Here is a 15,560-nt window from a genome sequence, read left to right as displayed (position 1 = left end):
AAACACAGAAGAAAGCGTGCGTGCTGTTGAATGCGGACGGCTAGATGCTCTCCCTCCTCCAGCTCGAAGCCGCGCCAGCCGCGCTCCGTCGGCCAAGCGCTTTTCTCACTACCCCATAAAATTTAAAAAAAAAAAAAAAAAAACAAGACAAGACAAGACAAGAAAAAAACGACGGCAGGACACGCAGAAGTGACGTAGCTCTACGTCACTTTTGTGTCACGTGATTGCGCTTTCAAGACCTGCAAAAATATCCTCCCTTTTATATGATCTTTAGCAAGCAAAAGACAGTGGTCGTTACAGCAAAAGATTGGAAATATTTAGTATAGCGTCCATGAAGGCGTGGATGCAGCCAGAAGGCTTTTGGTACTGGTTTGAGCCCCTACGCAGGCTATCATTATTCGCATCGGAGGTTTATGTCGTGCTATGGTTTTTGCGGAAATAACATGTTATGTCTACTGAGTGCAAAAAAAGAAGCGTAGAAGAACGGTTAAACTTTGTCCCTTTTTTGTTGTCTTCCTTTCACACAGGCGCTGAAAAACGTTTTCACTAACTCCGAAAAGGTCTGCACATGGTTAGCGACTCTTGCTCAAGCGTACTCAGATTATTGAAAACGTAGCTACACATCTTTTGCACGTACTTTGAAATTCCATTCTTGAAGAGCTTGAAATGTCCCACGTGATGAGATGGCTTCCTCTGATGCGATTTCTGTTCTTCTTTGTAAGAGCGCCGTAAGCACAGTGTCAACTGCGTCGCGAGTTGTACGACCAACGGGCCAAGATTGCGGGCACATGAGCGAAAAGCCGAAGCTCAAGATAAGAAATTGAGCACGGAGCTGGAGACACTCAAAACCCGACGTGTGAGGGAAATTCAAAGCCTGGAAGAGAGGTTATTGGCATAGTTTGAGCAGAAGGAGCGGGAGCTGCTGAAGCGTTTGTTACCTGCCGTCAAGATGGATGGTGGTCTTGCCCATTTGGAGTGGATGGTGTGCTTTGAGAGAGAGCTGCGGGAATGGCTCAGAAGCAACAGCTGCAATATGGTATCGGCGACCACCTCGCGCAGGAGGACGGTTACTCCGTTGCTGACGGGAAGTGCCTTCAGAAGCTCACCGAGAAAAACAGTCGGCTGTACAAGGTTGTTTCTGCAGCGCGAATCGTCGAAAAAATCAAGGTGCTCTAGTTGAAGGCCTACAGAGCGCTTTTGGTGTTCGCCCCCGTGGTTGCAGGAGATTTTTTATGCGACGACAGAAACCAGGCACTCGATGGAAATGCCGGGCAGAAAGAACCAGCTCTCAACGCACAGAAGACCAAGCTTGCGTCTGAACTACCTGAGCCAGGGAAATCGGAAGGAGTCGACGGAGAAACTAAGAGGGAGAACAAGGCTGCGGAGGGCAGCAGCAGCAAAGGTGACCAGGCAGATGAGTCTGAGAAGGTCGAGACCGAAGATGAGGACTCCTCGTCAAGAAAGAAGTGTAAAAAGGAAGATGGGGGGGGATAATCCCAAGAAGTCAAAAACCGAGCCAAACACGTGCGCACGCTGACCGAAGTGGAAACTGAAGGCATGGGGGTCAGCGTCTAGTTTAACGTCTTCAATCTCAACAAGTCCAGCTTCGGGCAGGCGGCCAAGAACACGCGCTGCCTGCTCATCAACGTCGCTTGCTGGTATGAGCACTAGCTGCATGAAGGTAGAATTTAAGTACTCTCTCGCGTGGCCACCGTGCACCGGGGTGAGCGCCCATTACCGTGGGGTGGTATCACTTGAAGACATCTTGAGCATCGAGCGGCCTCCCTGGACTTGGAATGCGATTATTATTTTTTTCACGTTTGAAATTGGTGGGTTGGTATGGCCTTGTGTGTTATCGCCCATTCCCTGTGTAGTCTGTGTTTTCGTGTGTACGTGGTCGTACACAAACGGTGAGTTCCCCAAGCCCCCCCCCCCCTTCCCCCCTTTGCAGGAAAGATGTTACGGCGCGAAGAAAAGGAAGCGCAGGGCAAGCGCGTGGAAGGGACAGCGTGGAGACGAGAACGATGAAGTCGGTGGTGTGCAAGTGACGTCTCCTGAGCTTGATCCTACACCGTATCCGTCTGCCTCCTGAGTGTGATCCTACCTCATATGCGTCTGTCTCCTGAGTGTCGTCCTATCCCGTAGCAATATCCATATACATATATATGCTTTCCCGAGGCTTCGCATAGTAAGGCCAAATTCAGCGTGAATGCGGCACGAAAAATCCGTGTTTTCCCAAGAATACCACCTAACAATTTAGACAGAAAAAGGTTCCCAGCAGCACACCCAACTAACCCACATATGCCTAAATAAAGCGTCTACGCTCATCCTTCCTCCTTTCAGTGAGAGAAAGAGGTTGGAGCGGTACTTTTGTGCTCTGGCAGTGATAAGAAGCGGTTTGCGCAAGTGAGTCCCCTTTGTTTGCCTTGAGCACACACCGACTCCTTAGGCGAGCTCGATTAGCCGCCCCAAAAAGGAAGCAGGAAATCTGCCTGTGCAGGATGAGACGACGGCGCCCCGTGATCGACCAATTGAAGTCGCCGGCTTCCGCGCCCTGAAAGAGCACGAGCAATCACGGGCGCTCATGCCGCTACGTTTGCCTTGCGCTGCTGGTCGAAGCCGGAGACTAAAAGTGCCGAAAACGTGCAAATTTCTTGGAACGTCTTCAGGCCAGTGTTTGTTTTAGCCGCGCAGTGAAGCATTCAATGCATCCACCACTTTGGGAACTTCTGAAAGTCGAGAAGAAAAATTACAGCACACGTTCAGGGCTCTTGGATTTTGAAGAGTGCTGCAAATGTCTTATCAAGCTTTTCAAAAGTGCGATCTGTGTTCCAAGGCTTTTTACTAACTGTTAGCTTCTTAACGCTCTCGTTGCCAGCTATTCCAAGACATTGAGCGGAAAACCGTGTCCTCCAAAGAACTCCAAGCACTTGGATAGTTGCGAAAAGCTTCGATTTCCTGCCATATGTTCCAATGTCAATGTGTGCTCTGGCCTGAGGTCTTGTGTAAGCAAGGAGACACAACTGTCAAACTCATTCACGTTATTTCTAAAAGCTGCTTTTAAGGACTGAACGAGGTACGCAAATGTTTTACCGAGAAAGGTGTATACATAGGGCTGCGTCTAAGACCTCACGCAAGTGGCGACTGATATGGATATAGCCAAGCGACGTTCAGGAGCATGAAAACGCAAATTACCAGCATTGGGGCTGCAATATAAGCAGTGATAAGAGGCTAAGCTGTGAGTATATAGATTAGTGAAGATGCTAGGGTCGTTACGTTGAGGCTTATGTGAAGGCCGAAAATATTTGGTTGATTGTTTGCTTTATAGGGTTTACCGTCCCAAAGCGACTCAGACTATGAGGTACGCCATAGTGAAGCACTCCGGACAATTCGACCGCCTATATGTCCTTAACGTGTCCTGTTATATCGCACAGCACACGAGCGCCTTGCTTTTCGTCAGCGTAGAAAACACCGATATTCGATGTCGCGTCTGTGAATTAAACAGTCGAGCGCCTTAACCACTGAAGCATGGCGGCGGGGTATAACGTTCAATTTAAGCCTACAGATGCATTCCAAGACGCACGTTATATTTTCAGATGCATGCAAAAGTAATTAGTCGTGTTTGTTAAAACGTGTTTTAACAAGCACTACTAATCATGGCAGGCTACATGAAACGGGGGCTATTGTGTGGGTAATGCATCATGCTGCCTGCTCAGAAGGAACACCCAGTAATTACCTACGAGAAATGAGACGATAAGAGGAGCGACAGTTATGAAGACCATATGCTATGGTAATGTTAGCAGTTGCTATGGGAATTAATGCCGTGGTAGAATGACAAATGATCTCTAACGGTAACAGAGCAGTCTTCACGAAAAGGCAAGTGCAACCTTCTGGGACACCTTTTATTTATGAAGCTAACATGGAATACCATAATACATGATTCTGTACCTGTCGATGCGATTATTAAGACTGCCCTATGAAACCAATGGGCTGCGTTTTTGAACCTAATTGTAACGAATCTAGTATGTTGCACGATACTGTTATGAAAGTATTCGTAGAAATGGTCTAAACTCCTGATCTGAAGCAACATTTTACTTATGAGGTTTGCGCTGTGCTCAAATCGAGTAAGGTTGGTTGGTTTGGTTGGTTTGTGGGGTTTAACGTCCCAAAGCAACTCAGGCTATGAGAGACGCCGTAGTGGAGGACTCCGGAAATTTCGACCACCTGGGGTTCTTTAACGTGCACTGACATCGCACAGCACACGGGCGCCTTGCTTTTCGCCTCCATCGAAAAGTGGCCGCCGAGGCCGGGATTCGATCCCGCGTCCTTGGGAACAGTAGTCGAGCGCCGTAACCACTGCGCCACCCCGGCGGGGTAAATCGAGTAAGGAAGATTGCCATAAAAAGCTGGGAAGACAATTACGAGATTCCCTAATTGGAAGTCTGAGCGCAGCTTATTAGCTTCATTTCACAAAGCGGAAGAGAACGTGGGAGTAGAACATGGTAGCGGGGAGCCAGAGAGACCGTCTAAGGCATTCATTAATCCCGGCCTCATTGAGGCCCGCACTTTGCCCGGCGGGCCGACTTGGTTGTCCGATGAGCTCGTGGCGCTTTTTTCACATATTAAAAATTCTCTTTGGCTCATGAGGCACGCACTCTGTCCGGCGGGCCGTCTCAGATGTTTGATGGACGAGATGCGCAGATATCATGGCTCCTTTTGTTTCTGCTGAGAAAGCTTCCCCTCGCCGTAACGAGTCACGTGGTACCACGCAGTCCCACCTGCGCTCCTCCAGCTCATGGGTGAAACGCTCACCAAACTCGATCTTGGCAGACATAAAGTGGTCGAAACGTTTTTGACATGAGATTTGGATATGCGTTAATATGTCTGCTAGTAGATAAGGCCTCTGCAGCAGGTGCAGGTCAGGGTCGATTCGAAGTCAAATGGAGATTCGTTTTTCTTTCAGTGAATGCAGTTAGGTGATGATTAGGATGATGGTGGTTTCCAAGCACGGAAGTGATAAGGCGGCGTTTCTGGAAAAACCATGACGTCACGGTCTACAACGGACCGCATCTATCTCATGAAAGACGCCACTGTTAAACTCCTAGCCCTCGTGCACTGTGCAGCGGTAACTGACATCCTCGGGTCTGTCCTCGCTTTTTGTTCGCTCTCTTGAGCTCTGTATTGCAGAAGCTGAATAAAAAAAAAGAAGAGAAAAGTTAAGGCGAATAAAATGAACCTTAGCTAGCACCTCAGCTGACTCCAAAATCATCTCTCGTAAAGAACACAAGCCATGAGATGAGATGCTTCGACTAAATTTTCTATTTCTCTAGTTATAAATTTATCTGCGACACAGAGCTTCACTTGTAACAAATGGGGGCTCGAGATGAAATAAACGATGCAGATGTCATTGCAAAGGAATGACTACAAATGAGCAGGTGAACGTTTGCCTCATTTATAATATCAGCTAAGGTATTTATAGGATATGAGTTAGGGCGATCTGTAACTGCTCGCTGAACGTGCGCTGTGGAATTAAAACAAACTCGCAGGAGCATTAGGCGTTGGAAAGTTGGAAAGTCGAAACTGTTTGGACCATGGAGGGCAAAGAAAGAAAAAGCAACACATTTCGTGGACAAAATGACAGAAAAGTAAAGGTTTGCGACAGGTATAAACGAACCATACCAAATGTACGTGAGGCCTATATAAGCGCTCGGGTGTAGGTAAAAACGTCCCCGGAAAAAAGGTCCCCGGAAGATACGTCCCCGGAAAAAACGTCCCCGGAAGAAGCGGCAACTAGGAAAAAACATCCTCAAGGCCAAAGCCGGCCCTAAAAAAGATTTCTTCTGGAACTGACATGAAACAAAAAAACATTCTATGCAATTCTTTCTTGGCTTTGAGTTAAATGTAATCATCATTTGGAACCTCTGTCCTCTGGGGACCCGAAATGTTTACAAGAACTGTGTAAACGCATGGTGAAAAAGCTATCTGGCTCTTTACACTTTGCGAGGTTCCGAGCTCCGCAGCTCATTAAGCAATCATATGTGGCAGGTCTAATAAGTTTGGTAACACTGCCCACTTAGAAAGGTACAAGCGGATCGGCGTATGGTAGTGTCGGGGAACCGCCTAAAGCAGAAGACGTCACTAGAATTACTTACTAGACCGTCTGGTGACGAGGTTCAACCGTTCTTCTGATGCTGGTGTCGAATTATGATAAGGGTGATGATGGTATAAGCAGAACGAGGCTTAACCGGTCGTGCATCATGGACATATTAAAGCATCGCTCCAAGCTTCTCCGGTAAAACCGGTGGTCAGCTCCTCTTTTCCCCGCAAACAAAGTGAAGACGAGGCGCTGTCACTGGGGGAGTATTACTGCTGCCATAAGTTTTTATTATTTGTCATGAATGCCCGCATCAGTTCGACGTTCGCGGTCAAGGTGAAACCGTCAGGTGAAACCGCTGTAATAAAGTTAATATGCATCATTCATCATTGCAGCTCACCACGGGGAAACGTAGTCTACGTCCTATTGCGCAAGACTTCAGCCCCGTTCGGGGACATTTTTTCCTACTTCGCCAATAGGGACATTTTTTCTGGGGACGTTTTTACCGGATCCCATAAGCGCTCTTATCAGAATGGCTGGAATTCAGAGGTATGAGCGAGCCATTTTGTCGAGATTGTCATTCGTTAACTAGTCTCGTTGAATTAAAATTTGTCAACCGCGCAATCACGTCCTCAGAATACGGGCAGCCGTAAGACATCCGACAATGTAACAAACATTAGTCTGAGATTCCGCCAAACTCCCTGAATCGTTCACATCATGCCCGGTGCGGAATGATAAAACGTCCCACTCTCTGCTGCCATGACAGTTGGCCGCAGGAATATATTCTGGCATGAACCTGTGAAAGAATAAAAAACTAGCCTGCGTACCAAAAGCCCCTTACATTAAAATTCTTGCTGTTTTCATTTCAGATCCAGACGTTTTAAGGACGTAAAAATGTGCTGACGTTTCTTTAGTGTCTCGCTTCTGTACGTCTTGACGGATCTTTTTTTTTTTTTTTCATTTCAATTTGACGCGCATAGTTCGTTTTTGCTGCCTGCAGCCCACCGTAAGCTTTCTTTCGGTACGCTCCGCTCCACTCCACTTCCCCTCCCTCCCGGTCAACCTTAGCCGTGCAGTTGTAAGCGCCGAAGTAAGAAAAGAAAATGCACAGCCACGCGAGTGACCTCAGCCTAACATTCATACCTCCGGTGTTGTCTTATGGGAACCGAAATAAAGGTACAGATGAAAAGTGACCAATAAGCATTGTTATTTTAGTTTCACCTTCGGGGAAAAAAGGGAGCCTGAAGACACCTGGGTCACCTACACTTCTCGCTAATTTTATCTGCAGCTTTTATGTCTATAAAAAAGGCTTCAGGCGGCCGCAACGAATTTGGGGCTACTTAGGACAATCCGCCTCAGCGGCCAGCCTATTATATGTGTACATTTCCAGCGCGTTTCGGTTGTTTCCTCGCAATCGATCCAGATTCGCTTTATTTTGTATAAGCGTCGCTTTATTGCTTTGCTTGCGGATCAGAACAAACGTTTGTGCAAACTTTGTGCTCTGCCTTTTCTTTTTGATTTGGATAAAAAGAAGTGTTGCTAGTCAAAAGCGGATTTCAAAGAAACACTCTGCAGCAAAGTGAGACACTTGATTCAGGGGCTCTTGTGCAGATACGGCCAAACCAGGTCACGCTAGGCTGCACTTTTTTCGCAGGAACAGTCCAACACTGAGCTTCTTTTCTGGGGTTATTCGAAACTCTCTCCGTTTGGCCGGGGCTATTGTTCCAGTGGGAATTTTCCCGCCCCTGTGTCTTTGAGAGTTTGAATAAAACAGAGCCTCCAATTCCGGGCTCGTGCTAAAAGAGTAGTTTATAAACAGATAACGCAAAGTTCCTGTGTGCTGCCTGAACCATTTCGAAGAACAGAACTAACTATTTGAATGTCTGTTTCAGCTCCTTACGTAATAGGCATGCATAATATGCACACACAAGCCCTGCCATATACGTAAAAATGTTCGTGCGCGAGTAGCGCATTCTAATATGTGTGCAGTTCCATCCAGGTGGCTTGTCTGAAAAGTTCAGACCATCACCTAGGCTTATGCAAAATAGATATAGTAAATGCAAAATAGATATAATAATGCAAGATAGAAATAAACAAACATCATTAGGTGAACGTATACTAGTACAGAGCTGACGTTATCGAACAGTATTGACATCAAAGAGATAACTTTTTCAGAAGCAGGCAGAACATAATTCATTCTTTTTTGTCACTTCTCGTTTGATTTCGACACGAAAAAGCCCTTTCGTGCTATATTGATGTTTTTACGTGAGACAATACCACTGTACAAGTTTTCTTCTTTTAAATTCGCCATTTTAATTTTGGACAGAACAAATAACAACCTTTCTGAATACTCTTATGTGAAAAGTCTAGTTTGAGTCACTGTGTTCGGCGCCCATTCTTGCCACTGATATGTAAAATCGAGGCGGACGTGTGATTCTTGCACGATGCTTCCCTGTATCTCTGCCACACGCATGCCTCCATAACCTTGTGCCCGACCTTTCTATAACGTAGCTGATCTATCTGCCTCACATTCCACCTTTCTTGGAGGCCACGAACAGCTAACCTTACTAAGCAATCACATTATGTTGGCATTGCTGAGAGCAGGCGTTAACTAACTAAGCTGTCAGGTAATATATTTTGTGCACATCACAAACACAATAAAAATAGGTCCCCCGTCATTACTTCGTGATGAGGCGTGCGTCTGTCCGAATGATAAGAAAACAGATACTTTTCTGCTGTCGAAAATACACCGACGCATGAACTGAATACCTATTCGCCTTCAGCACTTTCTACAACGTGCTCGCCATAACCATGGTCATTCCGTGTACAATGTCCAAATTGTTTTCCGTGCTCCTCTCCGAAACGCATTTTTACACTGATATACTAATAGTACTTTGGCAGTGCAGCACTACAAGCACTCATAAAAGGACAAAATAGGTCTTCTTAGTCTAGCGCAAAAAATAACCGAAAATATATACACGTGACGGAAACGGTCATGTTACTGGTCTCGTCTGTTTCGCGCACCATTTTCTTCCTCTTTATACAATGACTAATAAGTCACAGGAATATGGAAAGAATCAGACATACCTCCTTTAAATAACTTCCTAATTGCCTTTGCAAGCTATTTAGGTTTGTAGGGTCATGAAGATTTATCTCTTCATCCAATCGAATTAACTGAAGTAAGCATGCCTGCGGAAAAGCGGCAGCTCCGATTTCTTGAAGTAACTTTTAAATTATCTCTCATAAGATGACTGCAGGCTAATATCAGGCGTAGTAGTACTTTGCAGTACTTTCCAGGCAGAAGGCACTTTGGCCCCGCTCGACAATGTCTGTCTTGTAGGTAGCTACCCTATTACTACAACCATAAACTTCCCTGTGCAGATAAATATGCTGCTTTGTTGGCGTGATGTGCGCAATTCTCAAGGAGGTTTTGTACTCTCGGCTTTTGTTTTCTTTTATTTGATGCTTACTGTCCTTATTAGTCCCGCAATAGGTCAATACGAGAGGCTAATTTCAAAACGAAATCAACACATTTACCACAATAAATGCTACGCTAACAATCTGCTAACACTCAGAAGCTAACGCTCCGTGCGCTTTTTAATGCGTCTGTACAAGCGCGCAGCAAGACTGTTCGCGAATACTCTACTCTCACAAGAGTGCAAGTTCACGATAAGACACCAAAACATGCGATCAGAACTTTCAGTATGCTTGGATGCAACACGCCTAAATTTTTTCTCTCTCTTCCGTTTGCAGCCTCGATAGTGTACACGGCCGTGGCAGGAGGAAAAGTGGCGTTGCCTTGCGACATCAGTCCTCCATCTCCGGACGATTCAGTGACGTTGGTGCTTTGGTACAAGGACGAGAGCCTGGCGCCTATCTTCACGCTGGACTCGCGGCGGGCGCGCGTTGACCAGGCGCGCCAGTCGCCGGCGCCGGGCCTCGAGCGGCGCCTGCTCTTCGACATGGGCCGTTCTCCGGCGCACCTTCAGATCGACCCCGTGCGAGACGGCGACGCCGGCGAGTACCGCTGCCGAGTAGACTTCCGCAAGGCCCGCTCTATCAACACCGTAATCAACCTCAAAGTGATCGGTAAGTCGCGCTTCGAGCTGGTGACGCAGACTCTTTCGGCCATGTCATTCACGAAACACAGGCGGCTTGTCTATGACATGTTGTGCCCGATAACCCAATGCCCATACGCGTACAGCGCGATGCAATTCGCCAACTTTTACTGAACATTTTGTTCGCCCCTGTAAACTGTCATAACAAGACAATGACTCCACAGTATGGTTCGAGCGCTTAATAGGTGAGGTTGTAAGATCTTTCTCTTTTTTCTTTTTCATTTCCACGTCATATGTCTGCACCTCGACATATTTTCAACACGCGAGCAATTCGCTTCGATTCCTCCCAGAACTTTCAGGTTAATACTGGCCCAAACTTGAGGCTGCTGCAACAATCAGGACCTGCCCACTCCGGTAGGTAATGTTCGCGACTCAGTATAATAACCCTTAAGCTAAACGAAGTATTCATTCGTCCGCTTAGACGATTACCCGAAGCCAAGTGCCCCTTACTTCTCTCAAATGGCGCGCGCCGCGTATATCATTTTTAGACGCCGACGTATTCGTTGCACAATCAACAACGTACGCATGAACGAAGTTTTCAATCTTGAAGCCCGCATTGGCGAGCGTTGTGTTACTGATAGATCAACCATCGATCCGTAATTATATGTTCGGATCTCATTTCCAACAGGACATAGAGTGTATTAGCTCACGCTCAGGTGCCCTGCGAACGGACCTTTAAGGTTTATTTGCACACTAGAGAATGTCGGAGATCATTTATAGCAGAATGCGCTCAGTTTGACGTGTGCAGTGTAGAACAGGCCAGAATTCAGAATAGCAAGGGGCTGCGCTGAACTTAAAGTGGTAGGGAGGGGCGGCTTCTTTTATTAGCTCGGGCGTGGGTGCACAACTTATGGTGGGCATTATTTCGAAGCAATTCCTGGGCGTTGTCAGATGCCGGTGTCTTTCTTTGTGGGCATCGAGGGATTCATACTGGACCAGCTAATTAAGCCAGTCACGGCGAGCCCACGCGACGACAGAAGAAAATGCGGAGCATGAAATGCGACGATTAAAGGCACACAGGTGATTAGAAGAGTGAAGTCAGGTGGGCCTAATCCTCCTGTCTCAGACGCTCCGGCCAGGCATCGACGTGGGCGCTTGTTTTACGATTCGCCCTTCTTTGTACTGGTGCGCTGCTACACGATATATTTACCTCCCTCTTCTGCCGAGACCGTATTTCTGACACTGGCGTTCCTTTAATTACCACGTTCACTGCCTGTCTGCCCGCTGGAGCAGTCTCGTTTCCGTTCTTGGTACATCCTATCTTTTCACGCGACCTTTATCAAGGTGAGGCTACGAAGGTAGTAATTATTCGCTGTAGCACAGAGAAAGGGGCCTTTAGCGCACTTTGGCTGTTAATTCTTGTGGTCTTGGTCAACAAGAAAAAAAAAAGCGGATTTCCAACATCTCTCACAAAAGCATTGTCACCGGCAGAGTATTGTATTGTTTCATTTAATTTTGTAAATTTGCGCTCGTATATGTGTAGATTAGATGTAGCATTATTTCTAAGGAAGGATGTAAAGTCAGGCAGGGAATAATTGCGAGACAGTAATGTTTTAGTCGAAATGGGGTAAGAGAAACCGGCACTGGGAGGGCTTGTAAGGCGAAAACAAGACAATCGATGGTCGCTAAGGATTCCAAGAAAAGGCAAACGCTTCAGCGGCCGGCAGGAAATCAGGTGGGCGGCTAAGATTAAGGAGTTTGGGGGAATCAGATTAGCCGGAGGAATATGTGAGTGGTACTTGCCCTGTATTGAGTACAATATAAATTTATTGTTCATATAAATGTTTCAGTCCGAAGTGAGGTCATTTAGCAATGATATTAGGAAGGGCTATACTGAATCACCATAATACTTACATACACACTGTTATTAAAAAAAATAATAATTTTCGCTTTTACTGTCAACCAGATGAGCACAAACCGTCCATGCTCTCTCAGGTCAGTTCTGCAGCGTATGTGGAAAACTAAGTCCCTGCAAATTTGTGAGCTTTCCTGGATATTGCATTTCTGCATACGAACCACAACTCGGACATATTTGTGCTGTCTGTTAGAGCGAAGAAGCGATCTATCTCCTGAAACAGACTTGACGAAGCCCGTAAAATGCGACGGTAGATCAGTGGTCTCTTATTGTTCAGGAGTAAGCACCAAAGGAGGAGAGCACAGTATATGCCAGCCAAAGAAAAAAAAAGTGAAACTAAACGACACACAAGTATTGAAAATGAAGTTATTCTTGTTGATGCGAATGCTATTGTAATAATAAATAATAAATTATTAATAATAATAATAATAATAATAATAATAATAATAATAATAATAATAATAATAATAATAATAATAATAATAATAATAATAATAATAATAATAATAAATAAAAACAAAACAAGTTTTGTTTTTATTTTTTGTCTAGCTTTGGGCAGTTAAATGAAATAAGACGCATATTTGTCGACTCTCAAAACCAGTTGTTCGGCGAGATTTATATTTCCTGTTCCGCCGCGTGGTCGTCCACATCACATTTATGCCTTCGTCTTCCTCATTGCGCTGAGGCGACGGCGACGCCCCAGCGTTGCTAAGTAGCTCCTCGAGTGTCAGGTGCTCTAACGGCAGAATAAATGTTTGCTCAATAATCTAGCATCAGAAGTGGTGCTTTCGAACTACTAGCATGCTGTCATAACTACAATGAGGGTGGTAATAATAATTAAGAATTAAATGCAGTGAAGTCTATTAAAACTACGCTCATCACAACGCTGTTTATCGATTTAGTTTTGCCACCCAACAAAAGAGCCCTCGGACGCTATCCCCCCTCCGATGTTGCAGAGCAAACAGCGTTGCAGAGCCCCCACAACGACGGACTGTACTTGCCACTCATAAAGTGTATTGCCCACTCCCAAACTGGATTGTAGAAGTATTTCAGATATGTAAACAGGGATTGTTTGCATGCGTTTTCGCTACTGTTTGAAGGTCTGTTTAGTACCACGCGTGTGTTGCCTTTTATTTGCTTTCAAATACATTATATAGAGTGGGCCGGCTGTAATCTCGTGTATTATTTAATTCCTGAAATATTCGGACGATGATGCTGCCAGGTTAGATCTCCTCGCTTGTAATGGGAAAGTTTTTTTCTTACGACAAGAGGGACTGAGCTGCTGAGCTATCAACACAGCAGCACTGTTTGCTGCAAGTGATCGTCCACTTGGTGTTCTACCTGTACTTTCTCGAAATCCACCCTTATATGCAGCTTGTTCATCTGTCGAGGATATTCCAGCTCACCTAAATAAAGCCATCCCACCAGTGTCTTCCTTTCCTCAGCTGTCCACCCATGTACCTTATTATTTGCTCTCCCGCTACAATGAACAAATTACAGTTGAGATTTCTCAACCATCCCTCGCAGCCTCCAGTACCACAAGCGTATAGGCGACAGGATGGTATTGTTTTTTTTTACTACTTCGAAGATCGTAACTGGCCGATTTCGCCCTGCCCGCTGGTCACCATGAAGCAGGGCCGAGCTTCCCGAAATAGGTTTAAAATTCTTTAACTCGAGCAGTAGAAAGGAAAAAACTTCTGACTCGCCCATGGAAGGACGACTGCCTGCTACCAAGGCCACGTGTTCGATTTCCCATGCTGAAAGGAGCTTTCTGGACAAAACATACAGAAAAAGCAGGAAAGCCGCGGCAATCCAAGAGTGGTGAGAAAGCTATATTACTGGAGAACAACTCGAGGCCCGACTCTTACCTCATTCGAAGTCTATTATAATGTATTACACTGTTCGATACGGGAAGGAAAGATCATATAAAACTAAACAGAGCACGGATATCAATAGGCATGCGTAAGGGTCGATACCAGGGGTTTTAAAAATCGAAGACATCAAATAACAGAGGGTGGGTTCTGCGAATGGGTGTATATCTATTTTTAGTTCAGATGAACATGCTTAGGTTTCTCGCCGCTGTTTTTCTGGCTCCATCCTCTCTTCGTTATTGTTCAGTGCGGCACTGATGCTGGCATTACCGCCCAATGCATGCAATAGAAGTGAGGCCAATACAGAGTAATCATGTTAATTAGAATAGCTGTAGACTACACACTTACACATACATGTATGTTACTTGCGCTCAATGAAGGGCTGCATCATCAGCTATGAATTGCGGGCATATTGCTGAATAAAGTCGAGGGGCTGAGTGTAATCCAGGTAAAATGTAGAGGAACTTCTTTGTCGTACAGATCTCGCACTCACGAAAGAGAATGGCTAAAATTGTTGCCTTCATCTCTCAAACATTTTTTTTATATATGCCACAGGATAGGTAGCCTACGTCATCAGTTTCCCTAAAAAACTAATGTTAAGAGGAACGAAATCCATCTTCCCACCTGCAGTTTTCACATAAAAAACAAGCTATCTGCATTTGTGTGGACTTTGTATTAACTTTGTATTCTCTTTCTACCTACCCCCTGCATGTCATGCCGTGTAATTAATGCCGCAATTAGTATCCCAGAATACGGCATATTTATTTCCTTGCGTATGAAAAAGTTGTACCGAAAACGCTTGCTGATCAAGAAAGTGTAGCCGCACACGACGTCTAACGCGCACTATAATGAGCTATTCTTTTTGTTGTTCTAGTTGTTGTTGTCGTTGTCGTTTACGTTGTTGCAGTGCCTACGAAAACATTGTCACACCGAGATCAACGATAATGAAAACACCACAAAATGCTCACCAGTGGATCACACTGCTTGTACGTGGACCTTTGTTAATCCTTCTGAATTTCGCCAGCTCTGTTAGCTGCAAGGCATATTAAGGAAAAGAAGCATTGACAAATCAAAAACATTTCTGAATAAGTTACAGCACCCCATGCGTTTCGAAATCCGGGCATGTGTAATTATTTTGATCACCTAGGATTGCCGTTATCTCCTGTTCAACCCCGGGAAGCGAAACGATCGAACCGACAAAAGATGTAGGGCTACAGCTGCATAGCTCGACAGTACAGACGGCTACGATGCAAGCACTGCACAGTCGAAGGGACTAGAAATAGTCTGACTGTATGACAGGACACATATGAATTCGACAATGAAGACATGCAGTACTATTATATTTCGCTGGGATCAAACTTGCGTTAACTTTGCTTACCTTACTTTCCCTTACCTCACCTTCCGTTAACTTTGCTCGTTTTCCTGATTTAGGCATTTATTCGAAGGCCTGTACTCTATGACTTTTCGTGTTGACTCTTGACAAATCTCAGTAAATAAATCGTCATTTTTATTTTGTATTGTCTGCTTCACTTTCCTTATTTCGTTAAACCCATTCACGGACAGATGTCGTTTATCCGGTACTGCTCACACGAGGGTCGTTCTGGTTCCAGTAGCTCCTCTAT

At 45.4% G+C, this 15,560-nt stretch overlaps 1 pseudogene; it reads left to right on the top strand.

Annotated features, from left to right (window-relative positions):
* Positions 1-15,560, top strand: part of LOC146185566 (protein turtle-like) — a 152,043-nt pseudogene that overhangs the window by 57,422 nt on the left and 79,061 nt on the right.

Source organism: Amblyomma maculatum, chromosome 6, assembly GCF_055883805.1.
Source record: "Amblyomma maculatum isolate TAMU_Amacu chromosome 6, ASM5588380v1, whole genome shotgun sequence".
Lineage (NCBI taxonomy): Eukaryota > Metazoa > Arthropoda > Arachnida > Ixodida > Ixodidae > Amblyomma > Amblyomma maculatum.
The sequence above is the reverse complement of the archived record's forward strand: the minus strand, read 5'-3'. Positions and strand labels throughout refer to the sequence as shown.